Genomic DNA, 22,334 nt, shown 5'->3' with positions numbered 1-22,334 from the left:
AGATGGGCACGGATGTTAGCCCAGGGCCAATCTTCCTTAGCAAAAATAGGAGGATTGGCAATGGATGTTAGCTCAGGGCTAGTCTTCCTCACACACACACACACACACACAACAAAAGATCTTTAAGGAACTTGAAACCATAAGGAACTTGAAACTGAATAAATTGAGCTAATTAATGGATAAACACTGGCTACCTAAATCATTTCTAAGTGAGACAGAACACTGAAACATAGATTACTAAGCATAATTTTATGCTTGTATTCTTTTGTTTTTAACATGTCACAAGTGGGCTATATCTTTGGTTGATTTTTGCCACTTTCAGAAGGTATATAAGGCTGTAGCAAGTATGTGTCTGTAGAAAGTTATGTTATGTGCATTTATGAGTTCTCCTTGTCGGCTAAAATGCTGGTTTGTGACAGACAGTTCTCCATTATCCACTCCAAGTTTTCCGTGAGAAATAGAAGTTAGTTACTTTGGTTAAAAATTATAATTAATATTGGTGGTTGAGGCTATACCAAGAGCAATAGTGACAGAGAAAATACAAATACATTTGTGCTTCTATTTTTCAAGGAAAACAATAGTTTTCTCCTAAAATAGTACTTCTCTGTGCTTTGTCTTTTGTAAGAGTGTAAGTCAGACCCACTTACACTCTTAAAACTGATTGAGGACTCCAAAGAGTTTGTTTATGTGGGTTATAACTACTGATATTGACTGTATTGGAAACTGAAACTGAGAATTTTAAAAATCCTTCTTTATTTATTAATTTGAAGGTAGTAATGATTAAAGCATTGTATGCTAATGATGTCTTATGAAATTAGTTCTCGTGGCCTTGCGAGATTTATCCTAAAGTGCCAACATGTTCCAGAATGTTAAATAGCACAATGAAAGGTAAAACATGAGATGTAAATTTTATTTGTCTTGGTTTATAATACCTGAGCCTGAAAAGCTATGGAATGTGTTAATAGCTTAGCAAAGTTTGCTCAGTGTGGATGGGATTGCTTCCTTGGTTTACTGCTTATGGCTTTCTCTTATAGTATGAAAGGTTAATCCTTCTGTGTCATCTGCCTGCATAGCAAAGATTGTCTTGTTAGAGTAACTTTCTGTGCTTTATATTGACTTTATTACATCCTGGATTATTTAAGAAAACAACATCAAAAAGAGAACAAAGAATCCTCACTTCTGAAAGAGCTAACATTTTGCAATATGTTACCTTCTATGTTTAAGTTTTTTTGTCACTTCAATTAAACAGGTAACAAGTATTTTTTCTCAGGCACCCATGGTCCTATCTTAATCAAGGGTCTAAATCTTCTCTGATAATATTTTTTATTTTTGTCTTCCCAAAATCAGACCTTCAGTATAGACAAAAAAAGTAAAGTAAAACTTTCAGGATATCTTTTGCACCTAAAACTGTATTTATAATTTCCCAGGGGGCCCCTGCAAAATCACAAAGATTTGTTTTTTTCACCCTGTAAAGTACCAGAAATAATTGGGTTTTAACAAAATCTATATTCCTATTGATGCGTTGCATGAGAAGAGTTGTTAAATCAGAAGAGATGTTTATCCTTCCGTAGGTAAAATTTTTTTTTTTTTTTAAGGAACATTAGCCCTGAGCTAACATCTGTCGCCAATCGTCCTCTCTTTGCTGAGGAAGACTGGCCCTGGGCTAACATCCATGCCCATCTTCCTCCACTTTATATGGGACGCTGGCACAGCATGGCTTGACAAGTGGTGCGTGGTGGGTGCCCAGGATCCGAACCCCAGGCTGCCGCAGCAGAGCACACACACTTAACCGCTACACCACCAGGCCAGCCCTGGTAAAGTTTTTATAAGTAAAATATTATTAGTATAAATATTTCAGAAACTGCATCCTGTATGGGAAGTTCCTAGGGATTTGTCAATGCCTTTGCTGTCCATGACATCTTTCTGTTTATCACAGTCTTGATGCTGTTTTGTCTGGGGACAGTAGGCATCAACAGTCAAGTGTTGTTAGTCATAAATTTCAGTTATTATTAAAAATGTTAATTGGCCACAAGCTCATTCTTCATTTGAATCTAATATCTTCTAGGCCAGTGGCTCTCAGTAGGGGATGAACATCAGATGCGTGCATGAGGTTTTGTAAAAATACAAATGTCTGAACTCTAGACTTACTAAATTTCCTTACTTAATAATCATGGGATATTCTTAGCATATGCTTTGCATATTGTTGGTATGTTGTCTGCATTATGTCTCAGGATTATTAGATTGTATATCAAAAGTATTTCCTCTGTAAAAAAGTATGTTCATCTACTTTTATAAATCTAATGTAACATCCACCGACTTCTTTGAAAACAGGCTTAATCCCGGTCCTTACCGACATTTTACCAGTGTTTTGGAATGGCTTTATTGTCTTGTTTTTCATGCCACATGTACAACCAAATCTGCTTGTCAGTTGCGTCATTCTTGTTATGAACACTCACCAGACCTTTCACGTTTGAAAATGATCAGTAATAAGTTAACTACAACCATTTGAATCTCTCTCATCTACAGTTTTGTTTTACTATACTGCTTTTTTGCTGTAGGTATGACAGTTTGAAAAGTCATCAACAATGGAAGAAAACAGCGAGTTTGCTTCCCCTTCCTCCTTCAAATCAGAACTTGAGCAGTCTTCTCCCAGCGTCTGCCAGAACCACCCTCACCTTCTCATTCTGTGCACGCTCTCTTTTCCTTTTCCTGCCTCAAAGTTTTCCCTGTTAACTGGCCTTCTTACTCCTTTTTTCCCTTGTTGGAGGACTCTCTGTCTCTCTTTCGTTTCTTACCTCTCCTATTCCCAACGATTAGTTCTTTATTTGTTTCATCTACCCCTTCTCTCTGATCAGGGATCCCTCTCCTTCTTTTCCCAGGTCTTTCCTTTCTAATTGCCACCCCAATTCCTTACCTGTGGCCCTCTCTGCTACCCTCTGCGTCCTCCATCTAGTCAGGGCCCTCCATCCGCGATCCCTCCCGGTTGTGTCCACACTTCCTTCAGTGTGAACTCCTTATTGCATCATAAGGAAAATCCTGTTGGTCCAGAATGCATTTCTAGCTCCATTTTACCTGCTTGCTAGAGCAGAAAACTTACTCACAAAATGTTCTTGAACTCTTTCCGAGTAGCTCTGCGGACACGGGATTCCCAAATTGAAAATCAATCCGGGGCTTCCCAAAGTGCTTTAAGTGCTTTTCTAAATTAAAGGAAAGCGTCAAATAGCCAACCAGAATTTTAACACAAAAGTTAACAGCTGGGGTATAAAGAATCTCGGAGAGCCTCTTGTTATCTGAGTTAGGCCTTCTTTATTGAACTTGATTTGAAACATGCAACTTGGCATTCAACGCACAGCTGCAAGATTTCTAGGAGGGAGAAAAAATGGTCCAGATAAGGTTGCTTCAGCTACAGAAGAAATGAAACCTACTGTGATCTTAATTCTTCAGGCAGCCTGAAGAGATGGGAGGAACTGTTTTCAGAGCTGCTTGGGAAGCAACACTGCAAATTACCCCCCGGGGCTGAGGGTGAGTCTTCACTGGCTTTTTTCCGTCCGTATGTTTTGGCCTTGTCCACCATTTGGCGGTGTAAGTCTCACTCTTAGAGACGTTTTCTTTTCTTCCATCCAACAGTTGCTGAGCAAAACTAAATACCTACTTAATTTTGGTGTAAGGACCAAAAACTTTGGTGCACCAAATGAGAAAAAACTGGTGTAATTATACTTGCTGGGCAACCCTTGAATAAGGAGCAGTCAGTTTACAATTATGCTGTCCACATAATTTATCAGTTGCATGTTTGTTTCCACCCCCTTTCTCCCTGGAACCCTCTCTCTTCCCACAAGCTTCTTTAGCTTAATTTGTACTGAAAAAGCTTTCTATATGCTGGGCATTGTTCTAAACTTGGGTGTCCCAAACTTTGCTGCACGTTAGATTCACCTGGGGAGCTTTAAAATATCTTAGAGTGTCTGGGGAGGGAGCCAAGTGTCCTTGGTTTTTAAAGATTCTCGGGTGATTCCAAAATGCAGCCACGTTTGGAAACCAGTGTTGCAAGTGATTTATCTATTTCAAATGCTTACAACGCTGTGAGGTGGTTCTATTACTATTCTTATTTGTTCAACAAATATTGATTGATCACCTTCATTATGCCGGCAGGTGCTAGGCGCTGGAGATACTGCAATGAACAAGCCGCGTAAAAGTCTCTGTTCCACTGGGCCTCCTGTTATACTAGATGTTACAGGTGAGACAACTGAGGCTGGAAAGGTTAAGGAACTTCCCAAAGATCTTGCTGATAGTGGTAGAGCTGGGATTTGGAAGCAGGCAGTGTCAGAATCCACCTTCCTAGCTCCATACCTCACTGCCTCTCGTGCAGTCTTGTAGTGTCCTGGCATAAGGTCACTCTGAAGTCCTGACTTCACTGGACTCTCCTTGGAACTGGAGGCTGTAGACCACTCTTTCCCTTGTTCATGCATTCTTCTCTGTGGGTTCCATAATGTCATTCTTTCTCAGTCCTCATCCTCCCTCTCTTGTTGTTCCTTCTCATTATCCTTTTCTGCTGTCTGACTTTTGATACTGGTTTTCCAGAAGTTGTGCCTCATCTCTCTTTCCTTCACACTCTTTATAGTCTTATCTCTTTCCCTACTTACTCCCTAAATTACCTCCTAGGCATTCTGATCTCAGCTCAAATGCTACCTCCTCAGACAGGCCTTCCCTAATTTCCTGAAACTAGATCCTGCTCCCCTGTTATATATTCTCACAGGAACCTTAACTTTCCCTCAAAGCACTTCTCAGAGTCTGAGATGATAAATTTGCATTCCTGTCCCCTCCACTAGTCTGTAGCACAGGTAGCTTGTCTACTTTTTTTTTCATTTTTACATCTCCATAAATTAGCACAGTATGGGACATCTTGTGGGAACTCAGCAAGTATTTCTTGAGAGATTGAGAATCACAGACTTTCCCATGGATTCCACCATTGCCTATGCTAGTGTTTCTTAAAGTATGTTGTGCAGACATCTGGATCAGATTAACTTGAGACGTTCACTACAAATGCAGAATCTTAGGCCCCACTTCTGACCTACTGAATCAAAATCTCTGAAAATGGGGTCCAGAAATCTGATTTCTTAAAAATGTTGCCCAGTGACACAACCATCAACCATTTATCCATCTAAATATTTGGTAGTTATCTTTGAACCCACCTCCTCCACTTCCCTTACATCTAATTGGCTCTCTGGTCCAAGTAATTCTCCACTTCCTATACACACGTACATTCTGCTTTTTTTCTCATCTCCAATGTACTTAACTGCACCTATCTCTCATATGGTTTCTGAGAACCTCTTACACTACCTGCTTTCTGTGTGGCCCAATCTACTTTCAATGTGATTTTTTCCTAAAATCCAAAATATAATCATATCACTCCTTTGCTTGAAATTCTCTAGTAATTCCCCCAAACCATGGCTCTTCAATAAAGAGAATGATAGAGTCAAGGCAGAGAGCATTTCAAAGTAGAAGTGAATTAAATTCCAGTTTGCTGAGAGTATAAATAAGATAAGACCTTAAAATAGGCCATTGGATATGGTTTCCGTATTCTGAAAGTTACAGAATCCAGATTATAGATTTTGTAAAGCCATGTATCACTCATAGATTGTGTTGTCCAATAGCTGGTTTGGCCCAGACTGGAGCTGTGGCAATGCTGTCTTGGTTATTACCACTCAGAGTTATCAGTCTGTCCCAGATCACAAGGATTGGTCATCCAGTTCTCAGCACTCATCTTGTGTATCACAGATGGTAACTCATCATCCTTGATATACTTCCTCTTTCACTTGTCTTCCAGGAAGCTGCACTTGCCCTGTCGTTTTCTCTTAGTCCTGTTTACAGCTCCTCTTCTTCTTCCTGTCCTCCTAACACAGATGTGCTCCAGAATTCAGTCCTTGATCTTCTCTTATTTATCTTACACTTATCTCCTTGATGATCTCATCCAATCTCAGGGCTGAAAATACCATACCATCTATATGTCTACAATTCCTATATTCCCATATTTATATATCTAGCTCAGAATTTTCTCCTAAACTTCAGATTCCTAAATCCAATTCCCTATCAAGTATCTCTACTTGGATGTCTAATAGTCATGGTAAGATTGACATATCCCAGACAGAATGTATGGTTCTATTCTAACCACCACTCCAAACCTACCCCTTCTACAGAAATTTCAATTTAAACTGATGGCAATTCCATTCTTTGAGTTGCTCAGGTTAAAAGGAAATCATCCTTGACCACTCTTCCTCAGAGCGCATTGAATCTGTCAGAAAATCCTGTTGGCTCTATTCTTAAGAGTATCTCCAGCATCCAACCACATCTAACCACTTCCACTGATACCACCCTGGTATGTGTTACCATCATCTCACCTAGATCACTGCAAGCACCTTCTCACTGTTCTCCCTGCATCTATCATGCCTCCCTGTAGTCTCTTCTCAATACAGCCATGGAGTGCTCCTTAAAGACACCAGTTCAACTGTGTCACTCCTCTGCGTGGTTTTCCACTTATAGTGAAACCCAAGATTCTTATGATGGTCTTCAAGGCCTATGTGACTTAGTTCCCAGTCACCTCTCTGACGTCATCTCCAGCTACTCCCCCTCTTGCTCACTATGCACCAGTATGGTTAGGCTGAATAATGGCTCCCAAAGATGTCTACGTCCGAATCCCTGGAACCTGTGAGTGTTACCTTATATAGAAAAAGATGCTTTGCAGATGGGATTAAGTTAAAGATTTTGAGATGAGGAAAACATCCTGGATTATCTGGGTAGGCCAGATATAACCACAAGGTTCTTTATGAGAAGGAGGCAAGAGAGTCAGATTGAATAAACAGAGATGTGACAACAGAAGTAAGAGGTTGTAATATGACTTGGGAAAGTTACTAATTTGGCAAACCTCAGTTTTATCATCTATAACATGGCAAATATAATACCCACATCACAGAGTCATTCTGAAGATAAAAGCCTTGTATATTTGCCTTTGGAACTGATATGGAGACTTTTCTATTTACATTTGATAAATTTCATCTTATTTATTGCAGATCCAACTTTTCATCAGTATGGGGAAAAAAGGCAAAAATCTATTAAAGTGCTTATTCTGTAATTTAATGAATTAATCATGCAATTGAGATTTATGTGCCTTCTTGGTGTTTATTCAGGTCATTGACAACATTACAGGAACAAACTAGATCAGATACAAAATCCCTTAAACCTTTTTCTGAGTGGATTCTTATCCATGTTTAACACTCTTCAACCATCTATGAATGCACCTACATTAAGCTTGCAAATATGCCCTTGGTTCATGGGAGGCTTTTTGAGACGCTTTTAAGCTGTGTTGCTAAAATCCTGCTATGTGGTATCTGTGACAACTCCTTAACTGCTGGTTGGTTGGGCAATGCTTTCCCTTACTGAATCCATTTGAATTCTCTAGACCATTGATCACCTCTTTATTTTCTAAGTATTGGCAAGCCGTAAGCCATTTTAGGATTTTACTAGATATAGATATGAAGTTTATTCTTTGGTAGTTTTTTGGGCTCACCATTTGGAAGAGAGAGGCATTTTTTTCTCAGGTCTTAAGATTCTTCTCTCTTTCTCTATGATTTCTTATTGGTAGTCTATTTGGGTCCTTGATTGCACCTGCACATTCCTTCTATATCCTGAGATATAATATATCTTGGTCTGAAAGTATGAAAACATTTACCATGACCAACTATTCTTTTACTCTGCTCCCTATCTTGGGATTCAATTCCCTCTTAACAATGCTTATTCCATCTCCACAGTTTGAAGACCACTCTTCCCAATAGACAAGCTAGAAGTTGTTGACCTGGCCAGATAATTTGGTGCTCCCAATGTTTTTAAGGCATCAGTTTCAATACAGAATTGGGAGTATCGTTTTACAACGTGGCTACCAGATTTAATTTCACATAGACAAATTTTATGTTTTTCCCTATAGATTATATTTTTATTCATTAGAGTTCCTACTTTTCTGAGAGTAGGCAACATTACCTTCCCTTGGCTTTATTTTTCTTTTTATAAAAAAATTAGAAAGCTCGTTTCACTTAACTTTTGGATCCTTCGTATGTTAAGAGTAATGTAGGATTGTCAGTATATAGCACTGGCGTTGAATTAGTTCCCATACTTTAAGATATTCAGCTTCTTAATATGTGAAAATGTAAAATGTGTACCTGGCACAATTTCCCAGGGGAAAAACTCACTGAAATGTGTTGATGCCCCTTTTTTCAGCTCCAGAAATAGCTTCCCTGTGCTCCTTCACCCTGTGGATGAAATACCAGCCCAGCCCCTGCAGGAATCTCTAAGAATGTCAACTCTGTCTATTGAATTTATTTCATTAAGTGGACAGCTTAGATTTTACCAAACAAGAAAACTACGAAAATAAGGACAGAAAGAGAGAAATTCTTGTTAATTAGTTCACTCCAAAATTAAAGTTGAAACAGTCATATTTGGCATATTTATTTTGTCTTACCAGTAAACTGAAAGCAATTTCTCCATAACCTATAACTTTCCTGTTTTTTGCTTCATTAAGAGATATTTAGCTATAAAAAGACTAAGTACATGGGTATCCTTCACTCTATGAGAGGGAAACATCTAGAAAACTAACTCTTAAAAAAATACTAATTTACATTATAAATTTGAAAATGTTACCACTGGGATCTCAATTTCTGGATGTCTTGTCCTTCTGACTGGGGAAGGTAAAACAGTGTCCCTTTGGGAGTAATGGTTGTAACTAACACTGAGTGCCCTACCATGTGTGAGGGACTGTGAGAAGGACAGGGGTGTCACTGCAGTCAGTCCTCAGGGCAGCACTGTGAAGCAGGTACTGTTGTTATCCTCATTTTACGGAAAAAGAAGCAAAGGCTCAGAGAGCTTAACAAAAATGCCCAACTGAGATAGTTGTTAAGTGGCAGAGTCTAAATTTTCAAGCAAGTGTGCCTGTCTTCGAGGGCTGCTTTCACCCACTGTGCAATATGTCTTCTGACTTTAGGTACCGTCAGAGCCATCCCTGGAGGTTCAGTTCCCCTGCAAGTGACTCCTAGCTCTGTGACCTTGGGTAAGTTACTCAACCTCTCTGTATCTCAGCTTCCTCATGTGTAAAATGGGATAAAAAATATTTTTTATTCCCTAGGCTGGGGTTGTTGTGAGAATAAGCTAATACATGTAAAACATTTAAAACAGTGCCTGGCATATAGTGAGTGCTGAATAAATGTTAGATAGGAATTTTACTATTATTATTTTCAATACTATTCATCAGTATGGGATTATTATGATACTCTCCTAGCTGGTCTCCTTACCCATCCCCTATCCTTCTTGGATAAAACTTCCCAACCATCCTTCTAAAACCATTGGAATCATATTTTTATGCTGAAAAACATATAAGGGCTTTATGCTATTTATTTAATCAAGCCTAAATTTTCTGCCTCATTTTTTTCCACAACATGGCCTTACCTTTCTTATCATTCATTCATTCACTCACTCATGCAGCAAACATGTGCCAGCCACTGTGCTAAGCATTAGAGACAGGATGATGGATAAGGATAAAACATTGTTTCTGCCCCGAAGGATATCACAGTCCTGCATCAGTCAGCTATGGGACAGCTCTGATGGAGCACATAAGACCCCCAAAGGAGCCTACAGAAGGACACGTAGCCCAGCCTGAACTGAGTCTTAAGGGGTATAAAGGAATTAGGCAAACAAAGACCAGAGCTAGACAGGGTGACAGATGGGGGTGTTGGGAATTGGTTCAGAGAAGGCCATGCCAAGTAGAGAGAATAGCTTATACAAAGGCGTGGGGTTGTATGGCAAGATATGGCGTGTTTAGAGAATGCAAGTGTTATAGACTGAATATTTGTGTCCCCCTCAAATTCATATGTTGAAGCCCTAACCTCCAATGTGATAGTATTTGGAGATGGGGCCTTTGGGAGGTAATTATGGTTAAATTAGGTCATAAGTGTGGGGCCCCGATCCCATAGTATTAGTGCCCTTATAAGAAGAGACACAGGAGAGCTCGATCACTCATTCTCTCTTTCCTTCTATGTACATGCACTGAAAAAAGGCCATGTGAGGGCTTAGCAAGAAGGTGGCTGTCTGCAACCCAAGGAGAGAGCCCTCACCAGACACCAATCCTGTTGGAACCTTAATCTTGGACTTCCAGTCTCCAGAACTGTGAGAAAATAAATTTCTATTGTTTTAGCCACCCTGTCTATGGTATTTCGTTATGGCAACCTGACCTGACTAAAATAGCAAGTAATTCAGTGGCTGGGGAGGCGAATGGGGGATGGGAAAGGGCAAGAGATGAGCTGAAGAGTAAGTGACAACTACAGTATAAAAGATCTTGTGTCCTATGGCTGGATTTCTTCCTGGAGGCAGTAGGTGAGTCACTGAACTGTTTGAAGCAGAAGAGTTAGTTACATGGTCAATTTGATACTAGGAGGGTCACTCTGTGGAGGAATGATTTGAGGCAGGCAACAGTGGAGGCAGGAAGAACCATTTCGGTGGCTGTAGCAGAAATAGAGATGAGCTCTGATGAGGTCCTGAATTAAAGTGGAGGCTGTGGGGATGCAGAGACGTGGATGGGGTTGAGATTTGACCTGATGAAGAGCTGTGGCTCTGGGTGGATTAGTGGGAGATATGGGAAGCCTTGAAGACACCAGGAGCAGCCTCAGTTAGTCAGTCTCACTTTGAAGGAAGCCAACACCTCTCCAATAAGCTTGTCTCTGTGACTCTCACCTGTCAAAACCTCCTCAACCTTGAAGTCTCCCCACCTCTACAAAATGTCCCAAGACCGTATGAAGTCATTCCTTGCTGTGTTCTCCTTTGTCCCACTTCCATAATCCAAACCCCATAATTTAGCTCTTAATTATATATTATCCATATGGTTATCTGATAGATCCTGCCAGTTATATTATAAGCCCCTTAAAGCCGGGAGCCATGTCTTAACTTCCTTCTTGTAATTATCAAGGCCAACACATCGTTGCATGTGCCAGGGCAGCTGTTCTCAATCCCTCTCTCTTTCTGTGACACTCATGAGAGGTGATAGTCGCATATCCCTCGTGCAAAATCTAGGTGTCCCTGTAAGTCCACCCATTTCCATCCCACTCAAGGAAGCAAATCAAGATGATCACATGCAGCTATAGAGATGACTTTAAATGTGATCTAATTTACAAAGAAGAAAGTAAATCATCCACCATCCTCAGTAGATCAGTAATGGTACTATTGATGGTAACAAATGACTGCATAACTGGTGTGTGGTGATGCCACTATTGAAAACTGTGCAAAGAAAGTAAGTTCCTTGAAGGCAAGGACCATGTCTCAATCATCATTAGACTGCCAACACCAACACCACACACACCTACTGCAGAGGTAATGCCTGTGGAACGCAGGGTGGGAGCCCGGTGATGAGAACTGTGGCTGGAATGCTCATGTGGGAGCAGGCATCTCTGCTCCAGACATAAAAGCTGCTCTGGTGTATTCAAAGTTTCAAGAAAAAAAGTTTTCTGACTTGCTAACAACGTTTCTAGAAAATGTGTAATTTCTGGAAGTTTGATGTTGTAGCTAGCAGAATTTATTTCCTGTGAATTAATTTCAAATAGAAGAGAATTTTCCTCACTGTGAGAAAGAGTGGTGAGGACAGTATTAAGGTTGTCACATGTCTATGAGGGGTAATAATAGGTTTTTTCTTATGTTTTAGAGAGAGAGAAAAAGAAATAACAGTTTTCCCTTGTGCCCCCCCACCCCCCAAAAAAAGAAGTCTGAAATGGTGAGCATGGGACAAAGAGCTGGAGGTCATCTCTCAGATTAGCAGGGTTTAGATTTCCATGATGAATCTCTACATGGTTGGTGTGTGTTCAGCAGTTTTAGGGTAAGAAGGACTCCTGGGCCATTTTGGCTGTCCTTTTCGTGTGAGTGCAGCTTGTAACTCATCCATGACACCAGGAGATTGAGTAAGGAGGCAATTTGAAAGGATGACTAAGAGGGAAAACCTTAACATCAGCCCTCTGGAGCGAGGGCAGACAGATTGTTCCAGAAGTCCTGATTAGGAAATCTGTAAAACAAAAAGAGTACGGGTTGTTGACTTTCTGGAATGCAGGTCACACAGACCAAACCCTCATAGGAAATGTTACAGACGCTTGTCAAGCTCCTGCTTGAACAGCCCTAAGGATGGGGAGCTCAGTTTCTGAGAAGTCAATAGCGAGTAGTTAAAATCCTGGAGCTTAACCACTCACAATTGTTTTCTGGGCTGAAATATCCTAGGAGGACAAAGGATATTTTAAGATGCTATTATTTTAAGATTGAGTTATATTTTAATAATTATGATAAAAAGAATTAAGGATACTGAGAGTGGATGAGATCCTGATGCTTCTGAACTTGAAGAAAATCGGTGAGAGGGTGGGTCCACTCAACAGTCACTAACAAGAGATGAATGTGGGTGTGATAAAGGTCTACAAAGTCCCTAGGTGTTTGTATTTTTCAATGCCCAATTTTCTAATGCGCAGCACTTTCACATACATTCTTTCATTTAGTTTATTCACAACAGTCTCCAGAGCTATCACTGTTATTTACATATTTTACACATGAGGAAATTGAAGACCAGAGGATTCGGTGATTTGCCCAGAGTCGATGGGGCAGATGAGAATGAATTGCAAAATGGCTCTCTGGACTCCAGACATTCTGGAGAACAGAAAGTAAATCTCTGTGTAGAATTTGATACGTAGTAGGTGCTCAGTAAATATTAGGCAAGCTACAATTGGGGGGTTCCACGCAGGCTGTTTCACTGTCCTGCACTGCTCCTTCCTAGTTCTCTACTGTAGATCGTTACCCGAGAGGATAGTGAGGAACTTCTCAAGGACTTGGAAGAAAGGATAGATTTTGTCAGCCATGTGTTGGCATGAGCAGGAAATGGTTTCTGATAATGCATCAGCAGAACAGAAGAGTTGGAAATTTGCCAAACTCAAACCAAGACAATCTAGAAATAATAAAGAGGCCAGGCAGAAATATGAATTTAATTTAGTAAACCTAATCAATTTTATTATACCTGATTTGGAGAAAGACTGTATGAATGAGTCAGGTTGCATGGGATCTTAACCTGAGTGGATTGAACTGTTTCATTATAATTGGTTTCATTTGTAATCCTATGTATTATTTTATTTATTTAATTTTTTAAATTCACTTTTTTTGTTTGTTTATTTGTTTTCCCCAAAGCCCCAGTAGATAGTTGTACGTCATAGTTGCACATCTTTCTAGTTGCTGTATGTGGGACGCGGCCTCAGCATGGCCGGAGAAGCGGTGGGTTGGTGCACGCCTGGGATCCGAAGCGGGCCACCAGTAGCGGAGCGTGCGCACTTAACTGCTAAGCCATGGGGCCAGCCCCTATGTATTATTTTAAACATTTAAAAATATTACTCTGAGAGGGCCCGCCCCGTGGCTTGGAGGTTGGGGGCGCGCGCTCCGCTGCTGGCGGCCCGGGTTCAGATCCCGGGTGCGTGCCGGCGCACCGCTTCTCCGGCCATGCTGAGGCCGCGTCCCACATACAGCAGCTGGAAGGATGTGCAACTGTGACATACGGCTATCTACTGGGGCTTTGGGGGAGAAATAAAAAAGAGCCTTAAAAAAAAAAATAAATAAATAAATAAAAATAAAAATATTACTCTGAGAAAGGATTCATGGGCTTCGTCAGACTGCCAAAGGGGTTGGTGGCCAACAAAGTTAATAATCCCAGGCCTTACAACATAAAAAAGGGACACGAAAGGCCAGAACTAGGTGACGGTGCTTATCTAAACCCTACTTAGAAGAGATGGTGTCCCATTAGGCCAGGGGAAGGGACCATACTCCGGGCAGAAACCAGCCCGTGTTAGAGATGGATGCAGCAAGATAACAGAGCCTGATGCTACAAGACAGAAAAGTGTACACTTTATTCCCTTTCCTTTGATCTGTTCAAACGGAGAACCCTCTGGAATATGGCTTTCCATACGCCTCTCCTCTTGGGAGACCTTGTTCAAGCAGATGTGACTGTCCCGCCACCTGGTGGTTACATTGTTAGTGTAGTTTAATAAGTTGGCATTCTACTTTCTAAACACCCATCTGTGTGAGTCTGCAAAACTGAGGCCTAATCCTTGTGCTGTTGGGGAATTCACTGCCATTTTGCAAGCAGCTGGTCAACCAGCCAGCCTTCTCCTGAGAAGTGAGAACTGCTTCCGCTGCAAACCACAGGCTGTTTCTACCAAGAAATTGGTGGAAGTTATCTTTTGCTTGCTCTTCATAATGAGGTGTATGTTAACAATTATCACCAAAAGAGATTACTCTTTGTTCTTGCACTGATGTACAGGTGGGGAAATCATGCAACCATAAGTCTAAGGCAATGCCATTCCATGGCTGCATCGACCTAAATGCCAGACCAGGAGCCTTGACAACCCAGACCTAAGAAGTGGTGACCAGCATCACACAGTCTAATACACATGCAAGGTACATGCATAGGCACAAAGAGCCCTGAGACGCATTTCTGGAGCCCACGATGTAGTTGTGTTGGTGTAAATATTGTAGTAGTATGCTCAGCAGGAATTAAAATCTGTAACAGTTCATGTTGCTTCCAAGTTATTTGCAACAGTTTTCCCAAACTGTGACCAGTTTTGTCCTAGCACAGTTTCTGGCACATGGTAACTAAGTTGGTTTGGCAGAGCTGAAAGGCACTGCTGGTTTGGTGTTAGAAGCTTTCTGCAACCTCTATACTCATCCTTTGTTGTCCTGTGTGTGCACAAAGAACGTTCCTGATGGGAATGGCCTTCATTCGTATAAATGTGGTTTCAACACAAAATCTTCTGTGTTCAGTTTTGTTTTGTGTCAAGTTGCAAGGCACAGAGACATGCTCAGAGACGTCACGAGCTCAGAGATATCACAGGGACATCCTCAGTGATAGGAACTTTTTTTGTGTGTGTGTGAGGAAGATCAGCCCTGAGCTAACATCCATGCCAATCCTCCTCTTTTTTTTTGCTGAGGAAGACTGGCCCTGGGCTAACATCCGTGCCCATCTTCCTCCACTTTATATGGGACGCTGCCACAGTGTGGTCTGACAAGCGGTGCATCCGCGCGCCCGTGATCAGAACCGGGCCACCAGCAGCAGAGCGCTCGCACTTAACCGCTGCGCCACGGGGCCAGCCCCAATGAGAGGAATTTTTATAAGGATACATAGGGAAATGATCCCTGCAATTTCACAGCCAGGCACTAACGAAGTGAAGTGTCATTCCTGGCTGTTCAGGCTGCTGCAGTGGCTGTACCAGAATCCATCGCTGCCTGCTCTCTATTCTAATACGGCACTATCCCGGAGCCTCAGTTTCTACTGCTGTGCCTTATGCCGCGCTACAGCTTCTCTGCCACCTCCCACTGCCTTCTTCGCTGTTCTCCTGCACTCTATATCACAGTTTGTACCTGCTTCTGCCGCCAGCTTCTGCATCCATTGAGATGTCTCTAGAAAGAATATGTCATTGCATTGACTTGACTCACTAGTGCAGAGTGCCTCTCTGGGGTTCTCAGGCTGAACCAACCACCTCGTAGGCTGCGGATCACAGTTGCTGACTCAGTCCCCAGTCCCTGACCCCATTTGCTTGTGGCCACGATGATGGGGTGACACAATACAAGGTATGAAACACGGGGGTAAGAAAGTACGGCTGACTACTTGGAGGCTGGTGGGAGTGGGTGAGAAAGGCATTTATGCTTCCGAGGCTGTTCATTACAGTCACCAAAGCATCTCGGTTGCCTCAGACCAAAGCTGGACCATATTTGATTCCATTCCAGAAGGTAATGTGCAGCTGAGAACATGCTCATTTAGGCGTTATTGTTGAGAAGCTATGTCCTTAATTATAGACTGCACGCTGATAATTTACTGCACCATATGTTCCAAAGCCAGAACTAAAGCTGCCGGTTTCCACTTTCATTCAGATGTGGCTCACACTGAATGTTTCCCGAAGGACCTGCTGCCCAGCGTGTAGGTGGTGATGGCTCCCTCAGAACCTTTGGATTGTATGCAGGGTTTCATTTGCTTCTGTAATTACCTATTTTGAGCCTGACAGAGGAACTGAAAAGCTGAAAAAAATCGTTCAGCTGTAAAGTCCATATGTGATGATTTGCTTGTCCCAGCAAAAGTGATAATAGTGAAAATAAAATAATATTTCAGTCTTGACACTTCCCATTTAGAATGTACGGAATCCTTTAGCAAAAGTGGTTCCTGTTGAAAACTTGTATATCAGCTTCCAGGGATAGCTCTTTGGGGCTCAAATCCTACAGGAAGTGTTTGCTGCCATGAGAGATGACCAGGCTTCTCCCAACCTTTGCACACGAGGGTCACCTTTAGCAACGCACTGTACCGAATCTCACTACATCGGGCTATGTGAATGAGAACTAAGGTACATTCTCTTCTTCCATTAGATGAAGTTAAGAATGTTGCTCAGGGTCTAAGTGAGGCTCTGCCTTTCCTAAAGGGTTGATGACAGAATGGAACTGTCCATGCTTCAGGGTGCTCTAATCTTATCTAATCTGTGTCAAACCAACTCAGACGTCTGGTAGACATAAGGCTGCTAAGAGGGACCTTAGGTCCTGCGTTTGGCTGAAACTGAGGGTGCACGCAATTTTTCAAAGGCGATCTCCAAAAAAGATTATCTTTGTTCTGGGTTGTGGCCAACTCTTACAGCTCAGGGCAGGATATTATATGCTGTGACTGGTGGAAGAAGGGGTGAAGTTGCTTAGATTTTAGTTCTTGAAGTCTCCCAGCCTTACCAAAACATATGTTGTTGGCGAGTGTGCTGATCATTCTCTGTCTCCCAAGGCCTTGGCCGTCCCTGGTTCCAGGAAAGCCCCCTCCCCTTTACCGCTCAGGCCCATGGGTGGTAATGGGTTCCAGCTGTTGCTAGTCTTTGAGCATGCTTCAAAACCCCCTGTTGCTTCCTTTAACCCTGTCTACACCACTGCAAACAATTCCTTCACCAAAAAGACGTCCCAAAAATCCCAGCTGATGATGCCATCTGTCTAATTCCAGGACATTGACTGAAGCATCTAGTATGCAAACATTTTCATAGCTTCCAAAGCCGGTAACCTACATCTCCATTTTTGAGATTTGTCAATATTGTAACACTTTATCAGCTTAAAATAATTTCTTTACATTTTTAATAGTGTATTTATAGAAAGCCACCATTTTGACCCTGTCCCAAATGAAATGAATGCCTTGTGGAAGATCATTGTAATTCAATCCCCAAAGGTTTGATCTTTAACAATATTTTTTCACTAATAAATATTTCCTTAATACAAATTAATTGCCTATTTGACTCAATTGTTAGACATTGTGCATTTGTCATTTCATGTTGCATGGAGCAACATAAATAGAAGCTCAAAAATCCCAATTTTGCAGAAAAATGGAATAATGGAGGAAATACAGCACAAGATGAGCCAATTATATCGTCAAGTTTCATGAATTAGTTATTTGACATTCAAAATTTCTGGTCTCATGACAGAGGCTGAACTAACTTCTTTGCAAATCCATTTTTCACAGCCTCCAAGTTTTCAGAACTTCCTTCTGCCTAGGACTCCTGTCCTTTCCATGTTCCGCAACTGCACCTGGGGGCTCTGTATTTGGTCCTTCCAACCAATTCATGTCTAGTATAGCCCTTCCTCACTGCTTTTTCCTCTCAAACTCCCTGTCTTCATCCAGTTTAGTCCTAAATGATGGCTGTGTCTCCCCTTCAGTATGCCTGTATTCTGGTGTCTTCCACCATTCCCAGGAGCACATGTTCTGTAAGTAAATCACCCACTTCCCCCACCAGCGTTCCTTCCACTTCTTCACTTGAACTGTAGTGGGCATCTCACTAATCTCTTTGTCAAATGGGGTCTTGTTGTTTCCTTCAATAGGGCTTGTTTTTTTCTCCTACTTCCTACAACACCAGAGGGGTAGATGGAGAGGTCTGAATGTTCCTCATCCCCCATTGCCAATTCCAGCCCACTGTTCCAATTGAATGATAATATTTTTGTCACCACTCAGTCACTCAAGGACAAGGATGAAAAACAGGTCAAAGGATTTGGAATTACTGTTCTAAATGGATGTTGTTCTAGACTGAATAATGGCCTCCGAAGATATCCAGGTCTTAATCCCTAGAACCTGTGATTGTTACCTTTTATGGCAAAAAGGACATTGCAGATGTGATTAAATTAAGGATTTTAGGAGAAGAAGATAATCCTGGCTTAATCTGGTGGGCCCTAAATGCAATCACAAGTATCCTTATTAGAGGGAGGCATAACATCTTAGGGAGATTTGAGCAGAAGAGGAAGGCAATGAGAGCGAGATGCTACACTACTGGCTTTGAAGATGGAAGGGGTTACAAGCCAAAGAATGTGAGGAATGGAGCTCTAGAAGCTGGAGAAAGCAAGGAAACAGATTCTCCCCTAGGGAGAGATCCCTCTGGAGGGAGCACGGCCCTGCCAACACTTCGATTTCAGCCCAGCGAAACTGATTTTAGACTTCTGACCTCCAGAGCTATAAGAGAATAATTGTTTGTTATTTTAAGCCACCAGGTTTGTGGTAATTTGCTATAGCAGCCAACGGAAACCAGTACAGAATTCTTGGCTCACTTCTGATAGGGCAATTTTGGGACCAGGTGGATTAAAGAGAGATGGTATTTTAGCTCTCCATAAACACTGCTGCTGAATTAATTTCTCTAAAAATACACACTGATTATATTCTTAACTCTTCTTAAAACCATCTATAGATTTTTAGGGGGAGATAACTTTAAAAAGGCCTAATTAGCTTCTTCCAAACTGTGGCCACACCTCTCTTTCAGCCCTACCACTCTCTGTTCATCCTTCTACACCAAACCTGACATGCCCCCTTCCCTGTGCATCCCACATGCAATTCCACCTCCTGCTCTGGACCTTTGCTCATCTCCCCTCTTCAGTCTAGTTGCCCCCTCTCTCAGCACACCATACCTCATGCATTCATCAAGCCTTAACCAAATGCCGCCTCCTCAGGAACTGTTTCATGATTCCCTCAGCAGAAGTTATTTTCTCTCTCCTCTGGATGCCCAAAGTGCTTCGTGATTCCTCTCTCCTGACCCCTGTTATATTCAACCTCTCCTGGAGCTGTAGGTCGTAGTGGTTAAATGCATACACTCTGGAGCCAGATCTTCTGAAGTTGGATTTTTATGTGAATATTTACTAGATGAGCGACCTTGGGCAAATTACATAATTTTTCTGTCCTTTAGTTTCTTCACTTGAAAAAAAAAAAAAAGAAAAATCAGGGATAATAATGGGGACTAACTTAATGGTTTGTTACAAAGATTAAAAGAGTTCACGAAATCAGTGCCCGGCACATTGAAAATGTTCAATAGTTCATTGTTCAATAGTTCAGGGATAACTTTAAAACCATTCAATAGCTATGGTTTTTATTATGCATTGTCTTGCCTTTTAAGTGTAAGTTCCTTAATGGGAAGACCGGACATCTTATTTATCTTTGTCTTCTTCATAGTTCCCTATGTCAATGTATTGCACTGAGTAGGTGCTCATAAACTTTAGTTTTATTGAGGCAGGCAGGATCTTATATCCTAGTAAGACAAAGAATAGATGTCAGAGCCATCTCTTCTCCAAGGGAGGATCCATTTCTTTGCTCATTCAGGTGACTGGTCCACCTAGATAATCCAGGAAAATCTCTTAACCTTAATTATCTCTGCAAGTCCATTTGCCATGCAAGGTGACATCTTCACAGGCTCCGGGAGGCCCTTATTCTGCCTACCACACTAGGGTTGAGACAAATGGACAGTGAAAACTTGAGATCACTTGATTTGAATTCTCTGTCCATGGAATTCATATTTGATCATTTTCCTCTGTATTATTTTGTTACTTAAATTTCTAACTTCAGCTTTGTATTTTGAATCCAAGGGATGTAGGAAGGGACTGCGCTCTGTCTGGTTCATTTAGTAAGTGCTTAAAGAAATGTTAGGTGTGCAAATATCTCTCGGGGCATTTACCTGGAGATTTTGTGCAAGGAGGCATTTACAGGTATGCCAGGTATGCCTCTTCCCAGTTAGGGAAGAGCACCTGGAAAGCCATTCAGAAGTGACTGGAAATCCATAGATGGAGTTCCATCATTTAAAATTTAAACCATTATCTAAAGATTTAACAGGGTTAAATAAACTTCTGTGAAAAGAAACTCATGACATGATGAATAGTCACAGCAGAAAGCAAGAGGGATTTTCTTTACAGAAAATGAAAACTATTAAACAAAAGATATATTGTGTTAGGAGAGGTGTTCATTCTTAAGATTATCATCCAATAGAAATTTGTATTTCTTTCCTATAAAAATTATTAAAGTAAAAACAATTGAGTACATTATTTGTTATATTTATTAGTGCCTGTGAATTATTTGCTAGAATAATATTTATTTACTGAATTATTTCCTTCTTTTGGGAAATCATTATGATTCTCTAAATATAGCACTTTTATCTTTAAGGGGTTTTGGAAATAATGTACTTTAATTTCCTGCCCTCTAGTGACAAAAATAATGCACTCATGCCTTTATATTGAACAAACTGCATGCTTTAGAATCAGCAAATAAAATTATGTTACAGAATATGGGCACAGAAAATAGGAGAAAGTCTGGTTATCATTAATGTGCTAAACTTTAATACAACAAATACCAGTTTTGTTTGGCAAAAATTTGTATTCAGAGGCCATGCATGACTTTAAAATTAAGTAAAATCCAATGTGTTTTTTTCTAGCTACCACTTGGCTGTCTATGGCCTACGTCTTTGTAATTATAGGCTATATACTATAGAAAACTCTAGTAGTAACTAGGAAATTGATGATTTAATATCTTCAATCTTAAATATCAGAATTGAAGGAATTCTGATTCTGATTTACTAATCCTAAAAATGACCCCTAATATTGTATTCTTTTGAATCTTAAGTCTGGCCCATAGTTAGTTGGATAACCAGCCTGGGAGTTTAAGCCAGAGATAAAAATAATTAAACTAGCTGATGTTGTAACAGGACCAAATAATGTAGAATTGCTAGATTTGATTAAGTGTGACGTTACAAATTTTTGGTACTCTAATTCCTGACTGCATCATTGCTTTCACTTTCTGAATAACATTTTTGGCACCCCTGGGGCACAGGAATGTATGTGGTATTTGCCATTAATTTATCATCTACAAATTTATTGAGTGTCTACTCTGTGCTAGACTCTGTCTTTGGTGCTAAATGATTGAATTCAAAGATGAAGCAACTAATTCAACACGCCACACTCCAGGTCTTGTTGGAGCTCTGGGTTCCTGCATCCTGAATGGTGACACCACGTTTGGATGTAGTAGAGACTGGGTCACTGCTTCTCATCTGTGGAGATCCTTTAGAACCCGTTACCATACCTTGTGGGACACGTGGATTAGGACTGAGGACAGGAATATGTTTTGTTGGGATGGACAGCCTAGATGGAAACGTGAGCTGCTGGGCCAGCTCTTTCTGTGGCCACTCTTTGTTGGCAATCACGGTGGTGCTACAGTGCCTCCCTTTACCAAGCACAGCCAGAAGGGTCCCTTGAAAGTGTATGAGCTAGGCTTTCCATGTGACTGCCCTTGTGTGAGGAGCAGGGTAGAGCAGGGTGGTATCCTCTCCAACTGTGATAGGAAATGAGTTAGGGACCGGCATGCTCCATGTTGGGCTCTCACTCACACATTTCCTATGTGACAGACTCTACTCCTCACGACAGCCTTGTCAGGTGGGTGTTATCACCCCCACTTACAGAGGAGGTAACCCACAGAGAGAAAGAAAGACTACTCATGGTTACTCTTGGAACCCAGGTCTGGCTAGCTCCTAATCTTTCTATCACTTAATTTTGATAAAAATTTATTTTATTTTATTTTTTAAAATAGAAACTACTAATATTAGCTTCAATTTAGGCTTTAGAAACAGAAAATTTCAGTGGTGTTATATTCAGTGTATAGGGGGAAACAGTGTATCACTTAAGAGGAAAGTAAGAGAAGAAGAAAACTAACATTTTCCTCACCACAACCAAACCAATAATAATAATTAAATATATATATATCTATGATACATAAAAAGATGGAATAATTTTTAATATGATTTAAAGAAACTAAAAATTCTAAGTTTATTTAGAAATCTTGGACCAGCCACTCTCTCTGAACAACTTCCATAATTGTGTTTCAAAGACAGGGGGGATCTCTCTGTAAGACGGGCCTCCTGATTGAAAGACTTCCAGAAGTAGTTGTTGTGTCCAGCTGTCCAGGTATTTGGCCACGGGGCTTCCTCAGAAGG

Source organism: Ceratotherium simum, chromosome 31 (genome assembly GCF_057802395.1).
Source record: "Ceratotherium simum simum isolate JZ-2026a chromosome 31, ASM5780239v1, whole genome shotgun sequence".
NCBI classification, from domain to species: domain Eukaryota; kingdom Metazoa; phylum Chordata; class Mammalia; order Perissodactyla; family Rhinocerotidae; genus Ceratotherium; species Ceratotherium simum.
The sequence above is the reverse complement of the archived record's forward strand: the minus strand, read 5'-3'. Positions refer to the sequence as shown.